General features: G+C 43.1%; 1 protein-coding gene across 1 annotated transcript in view; it reads right to left on the bottom strand.

The window, feature by feature from the left end:
* The window catches only part of LOC142742375 (17-beta-hydroxysteroid dehydrogenase type 6-like), a 58,398-nt gene extending 45,257 nt beyond the window's left edge, over positions 1 to 13,141 (bottom strand). The window contains exon 1 of the mRNA XM_075852021.1: positions 13,083 to 13,141. The gene's annotated coding sequence lies outside the window, so the exon portion shown is untranslated. The remainder of the gene's footprint in view (positions 1 to 13,082) is intronic.
* Between the last annotated feature and the right edge of the window lie 2,619 nt (positions 13,142 to 15,760).

The raw sequence follows: 15,760 nt of genomic DNA, 5'->3' as shown, positions 1-15,760 counted from the left end.
CTTGAGTAGATGAAGTTGAAGGCAAGAGTTCCTCTCCTTCTAACTCACACTCTGATAGGTAATAACACTCCTTCTCTGAGTCAGACCCCTGAGATGGTGGGCAATATTTTTGTTCCACTTCAGTCCGTGGCCTTTTTGCCCGGGAGTGTGAGGGAGTTCCTTGAGGGGCGAGGGGGGCTACTGACTGACTCACTTCTTCACGAATCATAGCCCTAAGTTCAGACATAAATGTCGGTTGTTCCTCTTTTAGTAATTTTGCAATACAATCCTGACACAATTGTTTCCTATGCGACTCTGGCAATTTTTTTGCCCAAGTCGCACATTTTTTTAACCCTCTTTTTATCAGTTTGTCACTGAGAGGAATCTTTATCCTAAAGAAAACAGAAGGCAGGTAAAGTATGGTGTACTTACATACGGAGTCATAACCTTTACCCAAGGGTGAGACTCACGTGACCCTGGGACATATCCAAAATTCCGTCAGAACGAGGAAGTTCCATTACCGCAACAAGTAATAGACCATGCAATATCCAATCCACAAGATATAAATCCAAGTTAGAGATATCAGCTCCTGTACCTGTGCGTGTCCCTTTAAATGCGGGCATTTTGAATTTCCAGCCTTCCAAGATGGCCGCGGACAGGAAGTAGCCCGCGTCGCGGTCGCGGCTATTCGATTGAGGTGCGGCCGCGTCATAGCCGGCAACTGAGATTTCCGGCTATGCGGCGCTGACGAGGATGTTTTCCGGCGCTTCCAACCATATGGAGCTGCTGGTCCTCGCATGGTCACGCAGCCAGGCCGAAGCCTGCTTGGGAATCCCCAACCCCACACACTACCGGAATCCTGCCTAGGATTCCTAAGGTAGGTGTTTTAGGTTGGGAGCTAAGGGACCTCTCGTTAGAGGGGTATTAGCCTAGGTTTTAGGAGGAATAGAAGGGGGAGTGCACGGACTCCCCGATCTTGCCCCCTGCCCGAGTTTTCTCCTGACAGCACCACAGGAGCGACGTCTCTCTGCTCCTGACCCTGTAGTGACAGGAAGAACACTGGCAAATGGATGGTGGGAGGGGCCTTTTAACCTCTGTCTTCCTGTCCCTATAGAGGTCAATAGGGCAACCTCCTGTGGTGCTGTCACGAGGGATGTACTGGAAAATAATAATAAGTTATGGCTCTTGGAAAGAAACGATGCAAAAACAAATAATTTTAGTTATAAAAGTGTTTTTATTGTGTAAAAGTCGTAAAACATTAAAAAACCTATACATATGTGTCATCGCTGTAATCGTACCGACCCATAGAATAAAGGTAATGTGTTATTTACACCGCAAAGTGAACCGCATAAATTTAAACCACATAGAACAATGCCGGAATTGCTGTTTTTCTATTCCCCCCTCATAAAAAGTTTTAAAAAATTGTGCACCCCAAGATTTAAAAAAAATACAACTAATCCCGCAAAAAAACAAGTCCTCATACAGCTATGTAGACGGGAAAAAAAAAAAAAAGCTTTGGATGAGAATGGAAAAATGATAAAATTTGCTTGGTCATTAAAGGAGTTTTCCCATGAGACACTTATGACATATCCACAGGATATGTCATAAATGTCATATAGATGCGGGTCACCTCTCGGACCCGCACCTATCTCCAGAATGGGAGATAAACCCCTATTCAGCCGCTGAATGAGGTGAATTCCGACCATGAAAAAGGTTATATGGTCGTGAGTTACGTACACAGCGTAGCTCGCTGAGCTACTTCCGTAACTGCCATTCATTACTACGCTGTTTTCGTAACTCCCGACCATATAACCAGGAAGTGGCCGGGAGTCATCGAGATCAGACAAAGCTAGAACGGGGCTTAGGGGGCCCTGTTCTAGAGATAGATGCAGGTCCCAGAGGTGGGACCCTCATCTGTCTGACATAACTTCGGCTGGTCACTAAGGTGTTAAAGCAACGTGGAAGTAAAATTTTCAAGACAATTTTTTTTTCGCAGAAATTCAATACTAATCAATTTTTTTCTGTAACAGTAGAAAAACCCAATTCGATGTTTATTGTCCAGATTCTCTAGTTTAGAAATATCTCACATCTGGCCCCATTGTGCTAGTGGACTCAAACACAGGCCTCAAAAATGAAGGAGCATCTAGTGGATTTTGGGGCCTCCTTTGTATTAACCCCTTGGAGACACGGCCAATTTTGAGTTTTCATTTTTTTAATCTTCCCGCCTTCCAAAAGCCATAACCTGTTTTTCCGTAGACAGCCTTTATGAGGGCTTGTTTTTTGCGGGACAAGTTGTAGTTTGTCATGGCACCATTTATTGTACCGTATAATCTACTGAGAAACTGAAAAATTATTTGTAGGGTGAAATGCAAAAAAAAAAAAAACGTGATTACGCCATATTTGTGGGGGTGGGGGTTTTGTTTTTACGGCGTCCATCCGGTGATAAAAACTACATGTGCACCTTATTTTACTGGTTGATACGATTATGGCGATACCAAATTAATATATTTTATGTTTTATGTTTTACCGCTTTAAAAAATATAAAATTAAAAATAAACGTTGCGTTGCCATGTTCTGTGCCATAAATTTTTTCGTTTTCCGTCAATTTAGCGATTTTACGGTGTTCACCGAGCGGGTTAAACAACTCTATATTGTGATAGTTTGGACTTTTACAGGCGCAGCGATACCAGTTGTGTTAAGTTTTATTTTTTTTAACATTCATTGTGAAAAAAAACAACTAAAAAATTAAAAAGGGAAAAGGTTTTTTACTTTGTTTATTAATCCCTGGGGGGCGCGATGGCGTGTTGGAGGGGGCACCCCCTGATTCTAACAATTTAAATGCCGTGGTCGTGATTGACCACAGCATTTAAAGGGAATGTGTTGCCAGCAAAACATGTTTTTTTTTTTTTTAATTAAACATTTAGTGTGTAGGTGATTAAACATTGTTCAAATTTTTTTTATTTTTTTCACGAGTCAGGAAATATTATAAATTAGATTCTAATTTATAATATTTCCCATTGCTGGTCACTAGATGGAGCTATTCCCAAAATTGCAGCATTGCATGTGGTAAAGCAACCACATTGCTTTTTGCTGCAAAATTGGGAAAAAAGCACTCGCTCTAGTGAGCTCTGAGAATCCCCCCTCCTTTATCCTGGCTAGTGGGATTGAACGGTCTAACCTCCTACACTGTGTGTCGCCATTTTTTGAGCTAACACACAGTGTAGTAGGTTTACATACAGTAGTAAACACACACAAACACGAACATACATAGAAATCTCTTACCTGCTCCTGCCGCCGCGGCTCCCTCCGGCCCGTCCGCTCCGTCTGCTGCCGCTGGTCCAAGTGCACAAGTCCGGAAGCCGCGACCGGAAGTAGTAATCTTACTGTCCGGCCGCGACTTCCGGTCCACAGGAAAATGGCGCCGGACGGCGCGCATTTCAAATTGGACTGTGTGGGAGCGGCGCAATGCGCAGTTCCCACACAGGCGGCGTACACAGAAGTGGATGGGACGGGACCCGTTCGCAGTCCCTATGGGACTGTGGCTGCCGTATTCCATGTCTGTATGTGTGGTTAATCGACACATACAGAAATGGAAAAAAAATGGCAGCCCCCATAGGGAAGAAAAAGTGAAAAAATAGAAAAAAGTAACACACAAACACACAAATAAATAAAAACGTTTTTAATAAAACGCTAACATTAAACTGACATGAAATTTTTTTTTGTGGTGACACTGTTCCTTTAAGGTGTTAAACGGGTGGAATCAAAGTGATCTTTAAGTTATAATGTGGGGGTATTTAAGTTATAATGTGGGGGCATATGTAAGCTGTGCGGGTACATCAGGCTATATGTAAGCTGGGCGGAGTACATCAGGGTATATGTAAGCTGTGTGGAGTACATCAGGGCATATGTAAGCTGTGCGGAGTACATCAGGGTATATGTAGGCTGTGCAGAGTACATCGGGGCATCATAAGGTGGTATAATAATAGGGTAAATAAATAATCCATAGATGTGTGACCAGTGTCGCACTCATAAATGGTATGCAATCTTATCCCCTTATTTCCTTTTGGAAAACACTGCACATTTTGCGTCGCCATATTCTGAGCGCCATAACTTTCTTATTTTTTCGTTGACGGAGCTGTGTGATGGCTTATTTTTTGCAGAACAATCTCATTTTCATTTGTTTCATTTTGGGGTGCAAGCGACTTTTTGATCGCTTTTTATTCCGTGGCCAAAAAGAGCAATTCTTTTATGGTTATATTATACATTTATTAATGTTTTTTTTTTTTACAGTGTTCACCGTGCGCTATAAAATTGCATCTTTATTCTGCCGGTCTATACAATTACATCGATATCATATGTATTAGTTTTTCTATGTTTAAGGCTTTATTCAGACGAACGTAAAATACGCGCGTGCAACGCGCATGATTTTCACGTGCGTTGCCCGTAGCTATATTAGTCAATGGGGCCGTGCAGACATGGCAGCGTTTTTTGCGCAGCGTTGCTCCGTTGCAAAAAACTCACGACATGTCCGTTGATTCAGCGTTTTCAACGCATCACGCACCCATTGAAGTCAATGAGTGTGTGAAAACAACGCAGGGCACACGGAAGCACCTCCGTACGCACAGCGTTTTTCACGCAACTCTTGTTAAGTCTATGTAAATGAGTTGAACAGACTAGACAAAACAACTACAAACCAGGAAGTGGCTTTTCACTTTCTGAGCACATGCGCACAGTTTAAACTGACATCTGCAGCAATAGTAGTTTTTTAACCTGTAAAACCACCCAAAAACAACAAACACGGGCCAAAGTGTGAGGTAACTTGAAATCTTGATGCGAACATGTGCTCACAGCAAGCAGGTGTTGGAGAAGGTGTCTTTTTGTAGGCTGGCCTCTCCATTACTCCACCCTCCGTTGTTTGGACGCGCGTAAAAAACGCATGCCATACGCGCGTTAAATACGCTATCACGCTGGCCAAACGGATGCCACACGCAACTACAACGCAAACAAAACGTCGCGTTTTTCACGCGCGCACAAACGCCACGTTCGTCTGAATACAGCCTAACAGTGGTAACTTGTGTCACCTTATTTTAAGAGCCACCTCTTTCCCCCACCCCCCCATTCAGAAGGCTGTGTAAAGGCTTATTTTTTGCGGGACAGGCTGTAGTTTTTATTGGTACTATTTTAAAGAACAAGCGACTTTTTGATCACTTCGTATTCCATTTCTTGGACCCGAGGTGACCAAAAAGCAGCGATTCTGGCAGGTTTCTTTTTTTTTTTTACGGTGTGGAAAAATATTATGCCAGTTTTATAGTTCGGGGCGTTACGGATGCACCGATACTAAATATGTATACTTTTTTTAAGATTTAATTTTTTTCCTATAACAAAATACCTATAGGAAAAAAGGCGATTTTTTTTTTTTTTTTTTTTTAAACTTTGTGTACATTACTAACTTTTTTTGAACTATTTTTTTTAGTCCCACTAGGAGACTTGAAGGCATGGCTTAAAATGGCTTCTGTACTTGGCAGACCAGAAGGCCATTTTTTGGCCTCCGGTTGCTTTGGCAAACATTGGCACCCCTGCAATGGCATTGCAGGGGTGCCGATCAGCTACAAACCACTTTGATGCCGCAGTCGCTTTTGACAGTGGTATCGGCGGGGTTAATCAGCAGGGAACAGAGCTACGTAGTTCCAGTACCTACCATTACAGCAAAGTGTCAACTGTAATATACAGCTGACACCTGCTGTGCAGGCTGAGCGTCTGAGCCCGCACCATCATTGCAACATACAGTTATGTGGTTTTGCGCTAAGACATTGGCATTGTATTTTGCATCTGATTAAGGGGTTAAGGTTATTTTCTGACATTTTCGTTAGATAATCCACAAATAACACTGGTAAAGGTCTGAAAACGTGAACCCTTACCATAAAGTGTTCCCAGTAACAGGGCTGGATCTATGGCCTCAGGCATAAGCCGGCAGGGCATGTGCCCTGAGTGCAGTGGGGATGGTGCTGCTAGAACTGTGAAGTAGTCTGTATCACTGTAAGGCCTCATTTACACGAACGTATTATACGCGCGTGCGACGCGCGTGCTTTGCACGCATGTCGTACGCACCTATATTAGTCAATGGGGCAGTTTAGACGATGCGTGAATTGCGCTCAGCGCGTGTGCGCAGAAAAAAACTCACGACATGTTCTATAATCGTGCGTTTTTCGCGCACTCACGCACCCATTGAAGTCAATGGGTGCGTGAAAACCACGCATGCCGCACGGAAGCACTTCCGTGCGAACTGCGTGATTCGCGCAAGAGCTGTCAAACTCCTGAATGTAAACAGAAAAGCAACACGTGCTTTTCTGTTTACAAACATCCAAACGGAGTGTCAAATTCGAGATGAGCGCACCGAACTTCACCGGGTTCGGCCAAACTCGTTTTGACCGAAACCGGTAAAAAATGTTCGGGTACGCGACGTCAGGAGACAGTCACTGTCCACGGTGCTGAAAGCGTTAAACTGGTTCAGCACCATGGACAGTGACTTCCGCTCCGAAAATCCATGAACCTGTAAAAAAAAAAAGACGTTCTGACTTACCGATAACTCCGGTCCGACCTCCCGGGATGGCAGTTCAGTCAAAGTGACAGCTGCAGCCAATCACAGGCCAAGCACAGGCTGCAGCCAATCACAGGCTGCAGCGGTCTCATGGACTGCGGCGTCATCCTGGGAGGTGGGGCCGGATGACAAGAGAGGGACGCGTCACCAAGGCAACGGCCGGGAGCCTGGACTGGGGGAAGCAGGAAGTTCTTGGTAAGTATGAAAGTCTTTTTTTATTCACAGGTTGGTGTATATTGTGTTCGGCATTCACTGTCGAGGGTGCTGAAAGAGTTACTGCCGATCAGTTAGCTCTTTCAGCACCTTGGACAGTGACGGGCGTCGACTAGCCTCATCTCTATGATGGCGGCTGCGCGAAAATCACGCAGCCGCGCATCATACACGGATGACACACGGAGCTGCCAAGTGCCTTTTGCGCGCGCAAAACGCAGCGTTTTTTGCGCGCGCAAAACGCACACGCTCGTGTAAATGAGGCCTAAGTTACTGAAATCTACTGATGCAGCAGCCAAGCGGCACACAGTATGTTCACACACAGTGTTTTCAGGCGTACTTCAGGGCATTTATGCCTCGTAAAACACCTGAAAAAACAGAAGCTGAACGCCTACAAATATTTGCCCATTGGAATCAATGGGAAAAACAGTATTTTGTTCATACGGGCGTCTTTTTACACCGCGGTTTTTAAAAAACAGAGTGTAAAAAGAAGTGCATGTCACTTATTGAGGCGTTTTTTGGAGCGGATTTTCCATTGAACACTATGAAAAATGCCTCAAAAGCAGCTCCAAATTAAAAGAAGCTTCATTTTCAGCTTCAAAAACACATGAAAATCAGAAGCGGTTTTCTCTGAAAACCGCTCCGTATTTTCAGACGTTTTTTGTTGAGCGTGTGAACATACCCTTACAAATCGTTCATCTGTACATGCCAGTCGGCTGCCGCCTCAGCTGATTTCGACAGAGGCACGGATGCTGGCATATCTAAAAAAGTATTGAAAACCCCTTTGAACCTAGTAAAGTTTCAGATGGGGGTGATGTCAAACCGCAGATTTGCCTCTGAAGAAGCAATGGCTAACTACATCTCGGTTTGGCTCTTCTCAGTCTATCATTTGGAGATATCTATAGATCATCATAAGATTTTGTTTAGGCCTCGTGCACACTTACATCACCGCTTTTGACGGGTCCGTGAACCCGTTTTAGCGACAGTGTGATTTCCGTGTGCACTCCCGTGTGCCCGTTTCCGTGCGCCGAGCATGGTACTATCCAGGGTGCTGAAAGAGTTAATGGGCTGCACTGATTTGTGGTAACTCTTTCAGCATCCTGGACAGTACCATGCTCGGCGCGCGTAAAATAAAATTTTAATGTAATAAAAAAAATAATAAGTTCATACTTACATTCCTCCTGTCCGGCCTCCAGCGATGACGTTCAATCCATGTCGCCGCTGCAGCCAATCACAGGCTGTAGTGGCGGTCACGCAAGTCAGGATGACGTCAGAAGGCCGGCCTCCAGGGATGACGCTTCATCCCACGTGACCGCCTCTGCAGCCAATCACAGGCAGCAGCGGCCTCTGCAGCCAATCACAGGCTGCCGCGTCACAAAAGGAGGTCTAAGGATAATGGAATGGAAAAAAGGACCGCCGGCGCTGCTATGAATGAAGTACGAACCAGAAATTATGAGAATGATAAATATTTATTGGCAAGGAAAGGGCTACGCGTTTCGACGCCGGACTAGCGTCTTCATCAGGCCAGTACACATTGTGCGATGCACGCACGTTTAAATACACAAGTGAAGTGAAAGATGATTGGCATTCAACACGGAAGGGAGGGAAAAAAGAACCGCCAATACGGGCGGGTCAGGGGTCAGACGATACAGCTTACATAAGCGTCTTTTACGTAACAAGAATCAACAGAAGTATATAAAACATTTTTAACATTTTTAAAAAATATATATATATATATATATATATACATATATATATAGAGAATTATACTTAAAAAACATAGATTTAACATGATACATGAAACAGTAAATAAAATAAAAGAACAACCGATGGCGTGTATAAGAAAATAAATCCTATCGAAAAAGAAATACAATTGTTAGTATTAATGGACACACATTGCGCACACTAAAAGAAGGATGTAAGAAGAAAGGGAAGTAAATAAATATATATCCAAAATGAGGAATTCATTGAGCACAAAGAAAATAACATAGCGTCACTAGGTAACCAGGCAACGCAAAAAGTTACGGCGGCCGAGTGGGGACACAGGACCAATGGACCGCACGGTGGACCGCAACGCCAGACCGACAAAATCACACGGGCAAAGAAGCCACAGGCGACAAACAAAACAACAAAGACTTCACCGCAGAGTACCCACAACAGTCGAATGGCGGTCACTACTAAATTGTGAGTGGGAAAAAACTTAATAAACAATATTAATACTTGCAAAATATGTAATTACAATAAGAATTCATTCTTTATATCAAAAGAAAGAAAAAGACCGCATATCGAATAAAACCCAGATAGCATATATATGGGTATTAAATAAACACCTAATTAATAATAGATAAATAGTTCATAATAAATAGTAATAAGCAAGTAATTTAGAATAAAATCCAAGAAATAGCACATAGCAATTAATAAGCAAAAATTTTTATTCTAGTGACGTTTCAGTGAGGTCATTTAGACCCCCAGGGTATAAAGTCTCAAGTTTAAAGATCCAAAAATTTTCTCTTTGTTTCAGCCTATTAAACCTATTGGGCACATCGCATGGAATTTGTTCAATTGGTGTAACAACTATATTTTCAAAATTACACTTATGTTTGAGTGCACAATGGCGGGACACACTATGCTTAAGAAAACCCTGTCTGACATTAAAACGATGTTTATTAACCCGATTTCTCAGTGTTTGGGTGGTCCGACCCACATATTGTAAATTGCACGCACAGTGTAACACATAAACCACGTAAGAGCTTCCACAGTCAAGGTGGTTTTTAATAGGAAATTTGACACTGGTTTTAAATGAGGAGAATTCCATAACTTTATTAGAGATGTTGTCACAACAAAGGCATCTTTTATGCCCACAGGAGAAAGATCCCCTTTTTTCTATTAGAGGATCTAAAATTTTCTTTTTAATATTAGACAATTTACTAGGTGCCAATAAGTTCCTCAATGTTTTAGATCTTCGAAACGTTATTAACGGTTTCACTGAAAGTAATGGTTTAAGAAAAGGATCACTAGTTAAAATATGCCAATGTTTCATAAAAATAGTCCTAATATGTTTACTACCTTTATTAAAAGACGTAATAAAATTTACTTTATGCTCACTGGATTTTACTTTTTTATCGTTAATATCACTAGGTGCTAATGCTTGAATGCATTCTAGTTGTGTCAAACCCCTAGCCTTTAGTTCTGCCCCCTTAATCAGGCTCCTAGGGAAACCTTTCTCTACAAACCTTTTATTAAGGATACCGCACTCTCTATTAAAATTGATATCATCTGAACAATTCTTCCTTATTCTGCGGTACTGGCCAAAAGGGACATTCTTTAGCCAAGGAGTGTAGTGCGCACTTTTAAAATCCAAATAACTGTTTACGTCAACACTTTTAAAATGAGTTTTGGTAGAAAAATGACTCCCCTTATTCTCTATTGTTAAATCTAAAAAGTCGATGCTGTTCGCCGAAAATGTGTGCGTAAAACTAAGACCAAACTTGTTGTTATTTAAAAAATCTATAAAAGCATTAGCAGCAGATACGTCTCCCTTCCAAATAAAAAACAAATCGTCAATGTAACGTTTATAAAAGACGATATTGTTGGTAAAATTATGTACATTCATAATATGAGATTCCTCAAAACAACCCATGTAAAGGTTTGCATAGGAGGGTGCAAACCTCGACCCCATTGCACACCCCTTTATCTGTCTGTAAAATTGATTGTCAAATGTAAAAGCATTGTGTGTTAAAATGAAGTCAATGCATTCAATGATAAAATTAAGCTGTTTATTAGAAAAACGGGGGTCTGATATGAGAAATGAAGAAATGGCTTCCATACCCTGTGTGTGTGGGATGTTAGTATATAAGGAAGACACATCAGCAGTTAAAAAACTAAAACCAGATATATCAAAATTGGATTGTAGATAAAAAAGATCCCTGATCAGTTGGGTGGAATCCTTGAGAAAGGAGGGCAATTTCAAAACAAACGGTTGTAGGTGAATATCAACAAAATGGGACAAATTATTAGTAAGGGATCCTATTCCAGAAATGATAGGTCTACCTGGAGGATTAGACAGGGATTTGTGTATCTTAGGGAGATGATACATGAAGGGAGTGGCAGGGAAGGGAACAGTAAGAAAACTCCTCTCTTTTTTGCTTAATAGATCATCATTAAAAGCCGACTCAATCAGGGTTTTGTATTCAAGTACATATTTAGGAATAGAAAAAAACTCACGACATGTTCTATAATCGTGCGTTTTTCGCGCACTCACGCACCCATTGAAGTCAATGGGTGCGTGAAAACCACGCATGCCGCACGGAAGCACTTCCGTGCGAACTGCGTGATTCGCGCAAGAGCTGTCAAACTCCTGAATGTAAACAGAAAAGCAACACGTGCTTTTCTGTTTACAAACATCCAAACGGAGTGTCAAATTCGAGATGAGCGCACCGAACTTCACCGGGTTCGGCCAAACTCGTTTTGACCGAAACCGGTAAAAAATGTTCGGGTACGCGACGTCAGGAGACAGTCACTGTCCACGGTGCTGAAAGCGTTAAACTGGTTCAGCACCATGGACAGTGACTTCCGCTCCGAAAATCCATGAACCTGTAAAAAAAAAAAGACGTTCTGACTTACCGATAACTCCGGTCCGACCTCCCGGGATGGCAGTTCAGTCAAAGTGACAGCTGCAGCCAATCACAGGCCAAGCACAGGCTGCAGCCAATCACAGGCTGCAGCGGTCTCATGGACTGCGGCGTCATCCTGGGAGGTGGGGCCGGATGACAAGAGAGGGACGCGTCACCAAGGCAACGGCCGGGAGCCCGGACTGGGGGAAGCAGGAAGTTCTTGGTAAGTATGAAAGTCTTTTTTTATTCACAGGTTGGTGTATATTGTGTTCGGCATTCACTGTCGAGGGTGCTGAAAGAGTTACTGCCGATCAGTTAGCTCTTTCAGCACCTTGGACAGTGACGGGCGTCGACTAGCCTCATCTCTATGATGGCGGCTGCGCGAAAATCACGCAGCCGCGCATCATACACGGATGACACACGGAGCTGCCAAGTGCCTTTTGCGCGCGCAAAACGCAGCGTTTTTTGCGCGCGCAAAACGCACACGATCGTGTAAATGAGGCCTAAGTTACTGAAATCTACTGATGCAGCAGCCAAGCTGTAGTGGCGGTCACGCAAGTCAGGATGACGTCAGAAGGCCGGCCTCCAGGGATGACGCTTCATCCCACGTGACCGCCTCTGCAGCCAATCACAGGCAGCAGCGGCCTCTGCAGCCAATCACAGGCTGCCGCGTCACAAAAGAAGGTCGGACTGGAGGAAGAAGAGGGACTCGTCACCAAGACAACGACCGGATATGTATGAAATGCTTTTTATTTTATTTTTAATCAGCCTCTTTTCTCTATCAGTTATTGATAGAGACAAGTGGCTGCCGATTAGTGTAATATTTTTCTGCCCGCCCAGGAGTTGCTAGGCAACGGCTCCGTCACACACGGACGGCACACGGATGCCTTCCGTGTGCCTTCAGTTTTTTTGACGGCCCCATTGACTTGCATGGGCCTCACGGTCACGGAATCCCGGACCAAAGTAGGACATGCTCTACTTTGGATCGGAACGGAGCAACGGGACCGTCAAAAAAACTGTAGTGTGCATGGCCCCATTGAAATGAATGGGTTCAGGGTGTTATCAGTGACAAAAACGGATAGCACCCTGAAGGAAAAAACTGAAGTGTGCATGAGGCCTTAGGGAATGGGTTTTGGTCACCGCTTCAGGAATAAACAATTCTATTTTGTAGGAGGGCGATCTTTTAGCAAAAAAAACAAAATACTAATTTTTTATATATATATATATATATATATATATATATATATATACACACACACACATACACACACACACACACACACACACACACACCTCTTCTTGCTTGCACTGATCATGGCGTGAAGCCCTACACACAATAGTTTGGTGTTCTGAGGTAAGTCTTCCTTCACTGGTTTGTAAAGAGTTACACATCTCCAACTTCTTGCCAAAAAAAAACACCCACATGCTGTTTGTTACATTTTTTTCACTGCACTACATTTAAAGCAAAACGCTATAGACTTACACCCTAGATTGCTCTGAAAGCAATAACTCAGCATAACTTGTTTTGTCTCCTTGCATATCGGGCATCTGTTTAACCTCTGCACTTCCTAAACAAGTATACAGCAAACTATAATTTAGTAGAAGGCAGATGTTGTAAAGAACTAGAGCTTCTGACATGATTGCAAGGTCTAAAAAAGTTCCAAAGGGGTCTCCTCCCTTACCTGTGTGATGAGTGAGGCTAGTTACTCGCAACAAGAGAAAAACAGCTCTGAGTAAAACAAGGGCGGTGTGGACTGTTTACTGAGGCTCTGACCCTCCCCTCGCTCTGTTCTCAGGTTTAGTAGCTGCTGTTCACTTAGGGTATGTGCACACGATAGCAGGCATTTACGTGTGAAAAGACAGACTGTTTTCAAGAGAAAACAGCTGCCTCGTTTCACACGTAAATGCTCCTCCTTGTAATATACGAGGCGTCTGTGACGCTCGTAAATCTTGAGCTGCTCTTCATTGAGTTCAATGAAGAACGGCTCAAATTACGTTGCAAAGAAGTGCCCTGCACTTCTTTGCCGAGGCAGTCAATTTACGCGTCGTCGTTTGACAGCTGTCAAACGACGACGCATAAATAACAGGTCGTCTGCACAATACGTCGGCAAACCCATTCATATGAATGGGCAGATGTTTGCCGACGTATTGTAGCCCTATTTTCAGGCGTAAATCGAGGCATAATACACCTAGTTTACGCCTGAAAATAGGTCGTGTGAACCCAGCCTTACAGCTGCTGTTTTTTTTCAGGTGTGAGGCCAGGATTACACGTTTTCTTTTTTTAAGCTAAACAGGAGTGGCAGGAAAGAAAGGCGATACATCAGTCTTTTCTTTATACCTTTCCTTACTTTTGGATCCACTTCTGGCTTTGGCTAAAAAAAACAGGCAAAAACTGCCACGAAAACGCATCAATACTGTGTGTGTGTGATCCTGCCCTAAGGAGGACGTGTCACCTCTCATACACTACCTGAGGAAGAGATCAGTAAGATCTCAAAACGTTTTAGTTGTATTTGTACCTGAATAAAGTCCGCTTTCTACTGAAACACCTCTCTTGAATGAAAGTACTCTTCACCGAAGGATGCGCCAGAGGGAAATTCCCTTTTTATCCGTCTATTCCCTATTGCTTGTGTCACCTCTCATGACATGTCTGTTTTAGTAAATACTTGTATTCCACATGAAATAACAATTCTGGAGCATATTTTCTTAGAACTCTGCGTTGTGCAGTTCCTTTGTTGTTCCTTCTAGAAATGTATAACTAAATTGACAATTGGGTGCTACCATTCCCCTTGTCAAACGGACGTGTTCCTACACAGTTTCATTCCGTCAGTATCGATTCAACATTGTCAGTCTGTGTAGGGACACAACCTCAACTGGCAACAGTTGTCAATTTAATAATTCATTTATAGGAGGAATAACAGAGTACTGGCACAATGTAAAGTTCTAAAAAAAAGATGCTCTAAGGGTATGTTCACACGACAGCATCCAATACGCCTGAAATTACGGAGCTGTTTTCTGGTGAAAACAGCTCCTGAATTTTAGACGTAATTGCTCGTACTCGCGTTTTTCGCGGCGTCAATTACGGACGTAATTGGAGCTGTTTTTCAATGGAGTCAATGAAAAACGGCTCCAATTACGCCTCAAGAAGTGACATGCACATTTTTTTACGCGCCGTCTTTTCACAGCGGCGCGGAAAAAAAAGCCTGTGTGCACAGGACATCGTAACCCCATTGATTTCAATGGGCAGATGTTTGCCGGCGGTTTGGAGCCGTATTTTCAGACGTAATTCGAGGCGTAAAACTCCCAAATGACGTCCATAAATAGGGCGTGTGAACATACCCTAAGGCTTTATTCACATGACTGTAGCTCTGTGCACGGTCCATGATTATGGCACGGACAGGCCGTGGAGTGTCATCCGCAATCACGGATCGTGCACATACAAGACGTGCAATGACTTCAAAGAGCCCGAACCGCAATTGCGGTCCGTAAAATGACATGTCCTATTTTTTTTGCAGTCCTGACTCTGGGCAATGCACGGACCATGGAGACTACGGTTATGTGCATTGACCCATAAGATAGAATGTGTTCTATATGATCCGCAATTGCGGATAGTATGCGGCCGCAGATGCATTTTCGGGTTTCACCCGCAAGCCGCCTGCAAATCGCGGGCCGTGCACATGGCCGCATCCATTATTTGCTATAAGCATGGACCGCAGAACACGGCCGTAATAAGCCATGCCCGTTCTTTCTGCGGTCCGGGCTCCTGGGCCATGAAAACCACGGTTGTGTGCATGGCCCCATAGGAATGAATGGGGCCGCAATTCTCCCGTGGATTTTCGGGGGAATTGCGGCCGCAACAGCACGTTCGTGTGCATGGGGTCTTAAATTGTTATTTTATGGGGAATATATGCATTTACTAGGAAAGTCAGCAGAGGTGATCTATGTAATACGGAAATGGGCTGCTTTGTACCTATTGCTCCAAGTATAATTGCTCTTTCAATGTGTTGAACATAATATTCATTATTTATTGTACTCTCTGTAATTTTCCCACCTCATCATACCATTTAATTTCCTCCGCCATGATTGATAGTAGGCATGATTTTATTAATTTAATTCTCACATATATTATTTTCTTTTAATTGATGTAAAATACTCAAGTTGAGAGCTTAACTGCATGAAAAATTAGTACCTATTGGCATTCACACAGACGCGCAAATGTCACTTTGTGTAGTTCGATATAGTACCGTATTTTTATGATAAAGTATATTTGCATACAGTATGGTATTCCATATGGGTACCATATGGGATCTGAAGCTTTTCCTGCTTCAAAGTCATCCTTGCCAGTAGTTTAGAAGAGAAAAAC

This window comes from Rhinoderma darwinii, chromosome 2 (assembly GCF_050947455.1).
Source record: "Rhinoderma darwinii isolate aRhiDar2 chromosome 2, aRhiDar2.hap1, whole genome shotgun sequence".
In the NCBI taxonomy this organism is placed as follows: domain Eukaryota; kingdom Metazoa; phylum Chordata; class Amphibia; order Anura; family Rhinodermatidae; genus Rhinoderma; species Rhinoderma darwinii.
This window is presented reverse-complemented; position numbering and strand designations above follow the sequence as displayed.